Here is a 9,130-nt window from a genome sequence, read left to right on the forward strand (position 1 = left end):
AAAGATTTCAAGCTGACCATTTAGAAAATTACTTGGTCATAAGAGAATTCATGTCAGGCCATTTTTTAAAGTAGATCTAGTCATCCCTATAGAAATTTCCAGAGAGGTAGGAGGAAATGGGAAAACAAGTCCTAAGAGATATGGATAAAGGCCAAGTGAGAATATAAATATAGAGAAATGTTTTGAAGTTAACAAGATAACTAAAAAACTTCCTACTGCAAGTCTTGACTTTTGAAATCAAGGGGTAGTTGTATTTGAATTGTATTTTTCAAATTATGCTATACAAAATAATAATTCCCACAAGGTAGACATAAATTCCATATACACTTACACGTACTGTGACGATTACGTGTCCGTCTGGTGTTGTGAAGGTAGAGTTCAGTGTGATTGACATCGACAATCAGTTGACTGTGAGTAAAGAAGTTCACCAGCAGTAATGTGAGGGGGTCTCATGTAATGAGTGGAAGGCCTCAAGAACAAAAACAAGTTTCTCAGATTAGAAGTAATTCTGCCTCAAGGCTTAACCATAGGAATCTTGTCTGTGGTTCCTGCCTGCCAGCCTGCCCTGGAGATTTTGGACTTGCCAGTCCCCACACTCGAGGGAACCAATTCCTTAAAATTTCTGTCTCTTTCTGTGTATATTTATATGTATACACACAGCACATTCTATTGGTTCTGTTTCTCTAGAGAACCCTGACTGATGCACACACTTAAATGTACACATGCAGATTTACACACGCATATACACATGTACATACATGGATAAGCAGAGAACTTAAATTAGTGAGAAACTCTGGGATAAACGTTGCATGTCTTCCAAAGTGACTCTGTGTGTCACTATATTTCGCCGTGTTTACAGTGTTTCTCAAACATATTTTACCATGGAACGTTTTTGCTGTAAAGCATTCTGGGAAACTTGTGTTCTGTGGAAACCATTTTGAGGAATTCTGGGTTAGCAACTTGAGGAAGGCGGGGGAAGTCGGAGTGGCTACCATGGGAAGGTGAATGAGGTACGTCAGATGCTTTCGAGAAGCACTGATATCCCAGATATTTTATGGAGCACAAATGTTGTGCAATCGACGTATGACTAGTTGATGACTTTCTCAGTGGATAAGGTACGTAGTGGAATTTATGCAGCTCTCTATGTAGTAGCAAAAGGTGCAGTAGGAAATCAAGAGAGTATGTAACCCTAAATCATTTTTAAATTATATGTTGAGGCAGACTATGGAAAAATTTCCCATCTACCTGTTTACCTGAGTCGGGAAGCTGGCGATCATTACTAAACTTCTTCTGCATCCCTCATGTCAGAAGGACGCAAAGGCAGCTCATCATACCTCTTGATTTCTCTTAAATACGCATCCTTCCCTCAATCCATAGTGCCTCAAATGTGCCCCATCATTTCTAAGCTATATTTATTTAATAGCTTTATAGGGTTCCCTCAGTTCAGTCACCAAAGAATTCTCTCTGCTGTAGCCAAAATGATATTCCTGGAACATAAATATGATCTTGTTACTCTGAGGCTTAAAACTCATTACTTTTATGATAAGATCCAAACTCAAAAGTGCCAAGGATTACTAATAGCTACGTGATGTTGCCCTTCTTGGCCCCCCCTCAGCCTCCTCCCTCTCCATGTCCCCGCGTTAACCACAAATCCAAACACGTCAAATGAGATGTGGCTTCCTAACTCAATTGGCTCCATTGTACTTCACATCTTGTATATAATTTCCTCATTGCTTAGGATGCTAACCACCAGGCCATTGAGAGGCAAAGCAAGGGCCACGCCTAAAAAATATTCTCACAGTTATATGAGTAAAAGAAAATGGATCTAGGAAACTGGAAATCTGTGCAGTCATTTTGTTTAGTGGACAGGGGACTTAGAAATTTATTTCCAATTAAAAACATACATAAATATATATAATACTTGTGGAGTATCTGCATGCTCAATTAGTTAGGTCAAGTGCTAATAAGTGACATGGAATCTCAATTTTCTCCTTTATTAACATTACATTTTAAAACATATGTTAATATTTTTAAAGCTAGATGGCATAGTGTACAATTACTGCAGTTGAAATAATTATATGTATACTTCTTACCAAAAAAGTGAGAAACGTGTTATACTAACAAATAATTATGTCTTAAAAAGCTAAACCTACAAACCTTTCTGCTACCCAACTAGTTCTTTTTTAAAAGCTAATACATTTTCTTATTATAATTGTAATTGAATTTTCTATTTAGAAATTTAAAAATATAGACCCACCTAAACAAGAAAGCCAGCCCTGGTGGTCTAGTGATTATGATTCAGCGCTCACACTGCTACAGCTGGATTCATTTCCCAGTCAGGGAACCACACCACCCCTCTGTCGGTTGTCATACTGTGGTGGCTGCCTGTGGCTGTGATGCTGAAAGCTATGTCACTGGGATTTCAAATACCAGCAGGGTCACCCATGGTGGACAGGTTTCAGTGGAACTTCCAGACTAAGACAGACTAAGAGGAAGGATCCGGCCACCCAGTTCTGAAAAAATTGGCCCCGAAAACCCTGTGAATAGCAGTCGAGCACTGTCTGTGACAGTGCTGGAAGATGACAGGACAGAGGAGAAAGACCAGGCAGGGCTCCCTCCGCTGTCCACAGGGTTGCTAGGAGTCAGAAGCCACTCCATGGCACTAACAACAACAGAACAAGAAAAATTTTTTTTAATGTTGTCCATACATGTATTATTGAAAAATAGCCATTAGTAACATTGTATTTTGTTTTATATCATTCTATCACATTTTTTTATGCAAGTGTAACCTTTTGTATTAGCAAAACTGGATTAGACAGTAATATCATGTTATAAACTGTTTTTCCCAAATGAGATATAGTTTATCTTTCCATATCATGCATATTTTTCATGGAATCTTTTTCAAAGCTTGTATAATGTTGCATGGTATGGATCTGCCAAAATTTAAACAATTCATTTCCTATGTCTGGACACTAAGTTTCTTTCAATGTTTCATTATTACAAGAAATGATCTACAATACCATTCTTATAGCCACATTGTTGTATTCCAAAAGGCTCCTTTCCCCTTTCCGATTAATTCCTGGAGGAGGAATTGCTGAGTCAAGGGGTATGCAGTTCAACCATACCTGGAACCAACGTGGTGCCACAATTTTCTTCAAAAACTCTGGAACAATTTCCATCAGCGAGGCAGGAGATGGCCCAATTCTATGCCATTTCCAGATTAGCTGTTTCACCATTTCTAAAGGGATGTTCACATTTTCATTTCAACTTTTGTTTGTAGCCAATTTCCCTAAATCTTTGTCTTTGTTACCCTGATTTTCTTTTCTCTAAATAAAAGAAACTTAGATATGGAAAGCACGATTAGCAAGAAACATAGCTCACCCCCAATAAGCCCAGAAGACTGGAGCAATGGGGAGGAAAGCACCCCTGCAAAATTTCCAGGAAGAAAATAGTCACCAAAAGATGCTAGAACTTAGTGAAGTGATTTTAAAATGTCCGTGTCTTTTTTGTTTTAGTCCGTTAGATAGTATGGCAAAATCAAGGAATTCTGTATGTGTGTATGTGCGTGTTTGTGGCGTACATGTTTTTTCAATTTTGGTTAGCATAAGTTACCTCTGTTAGATCAGAATTAGGTTGACAATCAGACACTAAAGAAAATACTGTGGGAGATCTTAGGACAGAAAATGAGAAAATTCTGCAGTACATTGAGCTTGGACTACCAGACAAGTGTATGAAATGCTTAAGAAAAAAGAAAGAAAAAGGAATACATTGAATTATCTGATTGTAAAAAATAATGATACATCCACAGAGGCTGATAAGCAAGGCCTGTTTAGCTGATATGGGAGAAAGAAACCAACAGCGACAGAATCCCGACCATGATGCACAGAGGTCATGAAGCACAAGACCACGTGTGTGTCTGTTTCCACACTTATACACCCTTACTTTACACATTCTCACTATACCCACGTTAATTCTATCAGACAACCTTTTCATTTCCATCTCAGTTTTCTCTGGGTCACTGCAAAGGAGGCTTTTATCAAATGAATATAATTATGACATTCAAATCTTATCAGTGTCTTCATTTTTCTCTTGAGAGAATATGATTGTTTCATTTCAGGAAAGGCTTGCTTGTGAAATGAAGAGCAAACTACTGAATTCTCTGTACTCAGGAAATAAATATTACATATAAGCTTTTCCGTCCCCTTGGGAGTCTCCTGGAGCTGGGAGAGCTTGTAGCCTGCCCGAGCAACTCGGAGCAGTGCTCGCCAGTGGAGCCAAAGCAAGACAGACATGCAACTACTTCAACAGGAGACTGTAGCAGCAAAGGATCAAAAGGAAACATTATCGTTAGTCGAGAAGGAGACACTCCTCCTCCAGCAAAAGCTGGTCACCCTAATAAAAACAAATGAGGCAGTAAGGAACAGCAGCAGGCCTGGAAGGCACTGTCATGCGACTCTCCATCATTTATGTAGACATGTCTAATCCTTCCCAGTAAAACGAGTGGTCAGGGTAAAGGGACTGGCATTAATGGGAAGAGAAACTGAGTCAAGACAGAGTTTTGGGTTCTTAGACAGGAGGTCTCTTCTGTGTGTGCACTGACACCAGTTCCCCCAGGTCCGCCCACCGTGGGAGCAGGCTGCAGACACAGAGAGGGACCAGTGGTCGGGATGCACACTGATGACCCCACCTGCTTTCCCCTGAATTAGCAGGTGGTATTTCCACAGCCAGCTAAGGGTGTAACTGTGCATTTCCCCCTCTTTCTTTATTGTTTAACCCTTTGAAAGTACACCAGCCAGCATCCTAGCAATTGCCAAATCTGTGTGTGCGCATGCATGTGTGTGCGCGTCTGCACATGTGTGTGATTTACCTGCGTGTGAATACTCTGACAGTGACATCATACTTGACATTACTATCTTCCATGAGCTGTATTCACAGAGAAGACTAATTGAGCAGAAACGTGATTTTTACAAGTAATCTATTTTTCCTTTTAACCATGCAGGGGTTGTTTAGAATTGCTGCCTGATCACACATTTGCAGCTGGATTCCTGGGATTGTAACGCTGGAACCAGGCTGTCATTAACACTTGCACTCTCTTCTGACAGAGCATAGCAGTTTGCATTGCAATGAGAGGGCCATTGGTGGCCCTGAGGTGGGGGCAGGTGGGGAGCGGATTTTAGAATGTCAAGGTATCCCGGAGCCACAAACACATCAAGCTGCTTAAGTGTTATCTTTAACCCATTGCAGTTGGCAACCGTCAGAATGCAGAGGAAGCCAGAAGGGGGAACAAGTCGCCTTTTAGAAAGAGCTCAGGGATTGATTTTTCCATCCGTCACTTGAATGAGTGGTTCTCTCCGGAGGGTGCAGGACCAGGCTGCTCTCTAAATGCTGGGAGTGTCTATGGATTTGAATAATGGATTAGGAAGTGCACAAACATCACGATCTTCAGTTTTCTCCTGCTGAATCAGGACAGCTTGTCCAAAGCATCAGAAAGGAAGCTTTCCTTTACCTTGGAAATGCTGTGACAGGGGCCTGAATAATGACATTGCAATAGGGAGCAGGTCCCCAAAGACCAGTGTCGAATGAGGCTGAACTGGATCAGAGGCAGTCAGCGACAGGTGGGTGGGCCTCTGAGTACTTTTCTGCTTGTCATTGTCATCCCCTTAAGGGCGAGCGTGGGGGCAAGGGACTGCAAATCCACAATGCTTTAGGGAGAGTGGGTTGTGGGGGGTGGGGCGGGGGAGGGATCTAATTATTTTCCGACTAGGCTTTAGTAGAGGTCCAAAGTTTATATGGCATCTGAATTGAAGCCTATGAATCATTTCCAAAAAAATAATGACGTTGTTCGGACCACAAGGATGGTAAATTGTATTAAAATCCAATCCTATAGCTTAGGAAAGGATTACATACTAAAAACAGGCTACAGGAGCCAATGTAAACAGTCCAGGCCTTCAACACTTTCTTTGAAGAGAAAAAAAAAAATTTACCTACAGAGATTATGGGAAAAGCTGTGGGGAGGGGTCAGCTGGTTGGCAAGAGAGGGTTGGACATTGTGTGGGAGGGGTAGCATGGCCAAGTCATTTTTCTTGTCAATGAACTCCAACAAATAGTCACAACGGTGGAAGGAAACATCTCCTCTCTCCTTCCAAACAAAGACCTGAGGGAGCAGCCGTACACGAGGCTATGTAAACAGGACACTTCTTCTGATCCCAGGAGTTAACAAAGACAGTGCCAGGAAAATGAGTCACTCAAGCATCGCCATGAAAGCCACAGCTGAAGTTGGGGCTGAGTCATCTGAGAATCAGATCTAAACTCACATCCCTGCCTCCTCGTCCAGCTCCCCAGATGGCGCAGGTGAAATGGACTCCTAGCTTTGCCTCCTGTGAACATTGGCTGTGGGGCTAAATAAGCCAGAAGAGTCAGGACTTTTGTAAAGGATTTTCTTAACTGTAATTTTCCTCACTGAATTAGCCCACTCAGACTCTCAGCCCTCCTTTCTATCTCCAGGGCTATCCAGACTGGTGTACAGACTGGGGAGAAACTGCATCCAAGATGATAGCAGACTCTGAGGAGTCCTCCATAAGTGATCCATGAAATGACCCATGTGCCCGTCTGGCCACCTCATCACCATTGGGTGAATAGCAATCTGCGTACACAGAACACCTTTCCTCTGCCTCCTGAGGCAAGAACTTGGGTCTCCCAGAGCTCTCTTCAATCTCTGACCACCATATTTCATGCTGGCTCAGTCGGCCAGTGTGCCTAAGACAAGTCCTCGGCTAAAACATAGTCATTGCCGTCAAACAGCCAATAGTCTTTTTGGTAAGATAAATTATGTAAACTAATAACTTTCAAAGATAACACAACAAGAAAATAAAAGAATTTATAATAGAGGATCAAAGTGAGTATATAGATGAAAGTTATAGAAGTCTCAAGTATAAAATTTAAAGAAATAATATTTATGTATATTATTGGTCAGAGAGCACAACCTCCATTTACAAGATGAATAAGTTTTGGAGATCTAATCTATAGCATAGCAATCATAATTGATGATACTGTATTATATGCTTGAAAGTTGCTGAGAGAGTAGATTTTAAATGTTCTCACCACAAAAAAGAAATGGTAATTATGTGACATGCAGGTGTTAGCTGACACTATGGTGGTAATCATTTCACAATATATGAGTGGAGCAAATCAACAGGTGTACACCTTCAACTTGCACAATGTTGTATGTCAGTGATATCAATATAAGCTGGAAAAATAAATAAAAAAATATTTATTTATAAATATATATACATACATAAGATGTGCACGTGTGCATGTATGTGTGCTGTGTGAGACAGATTTTAAAACTGAGGTGGGATGATCCTGAAGCCTGTCGAAATGGGTGATATTGAGACAGGCGGAAAGGAAGAAGGAAGATACTCCATAAACAGTGGAACAGAGGGTTGCCTGAAGAGCAAAGTGAATGCTGTTTTTTACCCACAAGCACCATGTGAGCTGCTCTAAAATGTTTGTTTAATCCCCACAACCCCTGAAAACTTGGTACAGAGACTCTCTCCAGCACAGCCAAGGTTACACTTGAGTATAGAGGAGTTGGGACTTGCAACCAAATTCTTCCTGACTTCAAAGTTCATGCTGTCTATGCTGCATGTACCAGGTTAAAGCAGATATGTTGAGAAGCTGGCAGCTTCCACTGTTCCCGTGTCTCAAGAGCATGAAGGAAAATCCAACAGGCAAAAGATTTGCATGTTATTAGATAATTTTTATGTACACATTGAAATATAGAATCTCTCTTTGACTTCAACTTTTAATTTTTCACATATATGCTTTCATTTGTTACTTTGATTGCAAAATTGAACACCTCCAACATCGACCAGCTTGAGTTCAATGAGAATTCAAGACTAAAGGATCATCTTTTTCCCCGAAGCCTAATGATTCTCACCTTTGTCTCTATTTTATTAAGCTAAGGAAATCTACTCTTTTATCACTAGCCTCAACCTTCATCTTCCTTCTTAATTTTTTTTTTTATTTCACAGCAAAATGTAAATAAAGTGTTCAAATAATGGCAAGCACCATTGTCAAAGATGGTGATGCTGATCAAATTGCTTTGTTGGCCAGAAAAACAGCACCTGCATGTAACAGTATCAAATATTTGTTTGGGCATTGACATATGGAAATTCCGAATGCCAGTGTTGGTTATGACAAAATGGGCCTCTGCTTTTTAGCAATTTGTAAATGTGGAGAATAATTTATTCTCCTTGAGAGTACAATAATTTCGTATTAATACACTCATCTATATACATGTTATTCTGCTGAGCATATAATCATAAGCAAAACAAAAAAAGCCTTTAGGTATTCCTCTAAACCAGAGATTGAAAAACATATTTATCAATATGCAATTTGACATATGATATATGATGCATATATCAATCAAGAGAATTATCATGTTTTTGTAGAATTGGTATGATATTTAAATTCTGATTTCTTGGTAGCCTGTACGGGACTTAGGGCTACCGTGGAGCAATAACATTATAGGAGCAAGTTGCCTTGGGATAGTGGAGTTGGAGACAAGTAGAATTCCTTACCCTATATCGAAATGAGTCTAAAGAAATACATACTTGTAGTTTTGTTGTGACAAAAGCAAACTAGAGTTCACAATAGGAAAAACGACCAAATTTATGAGCTGGAATATTTTTTGCATTTATATTCTAAAGAACCTTCATTACTAATAATGACCTATATTTTAATCACTTAAGGTGAAGGATATCTAGCTATCCACCTATCTATCTCTTTATCGTAGTTCCAGAGGGATAGAGATGTATATACGGGTTTCCCCCACTATCCGAAAGTTCACTTTACACCACTTTGCTTTTAGAAGAGATCTACATTAGTACCTGTTTTCCATAACCGAAATAAATCCAAAGATGATTTGCTTTTTGAAAGTACGTTGAGTGTTTGGCAGCAAGCCATTATGGAGGCTAAGCAGTCAAGCATCATGTCCTCTCTCAAGCCTTCCACATCAACCACAGCAGCCAGAGCAGCCAGTGAATCCCGACCCTCGACATGGAGGCAGGCAGACCTAGAAGAAGGTGGAGACGTTAGCGACCTGCCTGCCCTGATGGCTTCAGACGAC

General features: G+C 40.3%; 1 long non-coding RNA gene across 4 annotated transcripts in view; it reads right to left on the bottom strand.

Moving 5' to 3' along the window:
- The window catches only part of LOC111774389 (uncharacterized), a 70,892-nt gene that overhangs the window by 61,402 nt on the left and 360 nt on the right, over positions 1-9,130 (bottom strand). For 2 of the 4 annotated variants that reach the window (XR_002809406.2, XR_011440755.1), the window contains exon 2: positions 8,892-9,076. This is a non-coding gene — a long non-coding RNA (uncharacterized lncRNA). Of the gene's footprint in view, positions 1-3,125; positions 3,239-6,937; positions 7,703-8,891; positions 9,077-9,130 lie in introns of those variants that run through there. The other 2 variants (XR_011440757.1, XR_011440756.1) reach the window with 2 other exon arrangements.

Source organism: Equus caballus, chromosome 7 (genome assembly GCF_041296265.1).
Source record: "Equus caballus isolate H_3958 breed thoroughbred chromosome 7, TB-T2T, whole genome shotgun sequence".
NCBI lineage: Eukaryota > Metazoa > Chordata > Mammalia > Perissodactyla > Equidae > Equus > Equus caballus.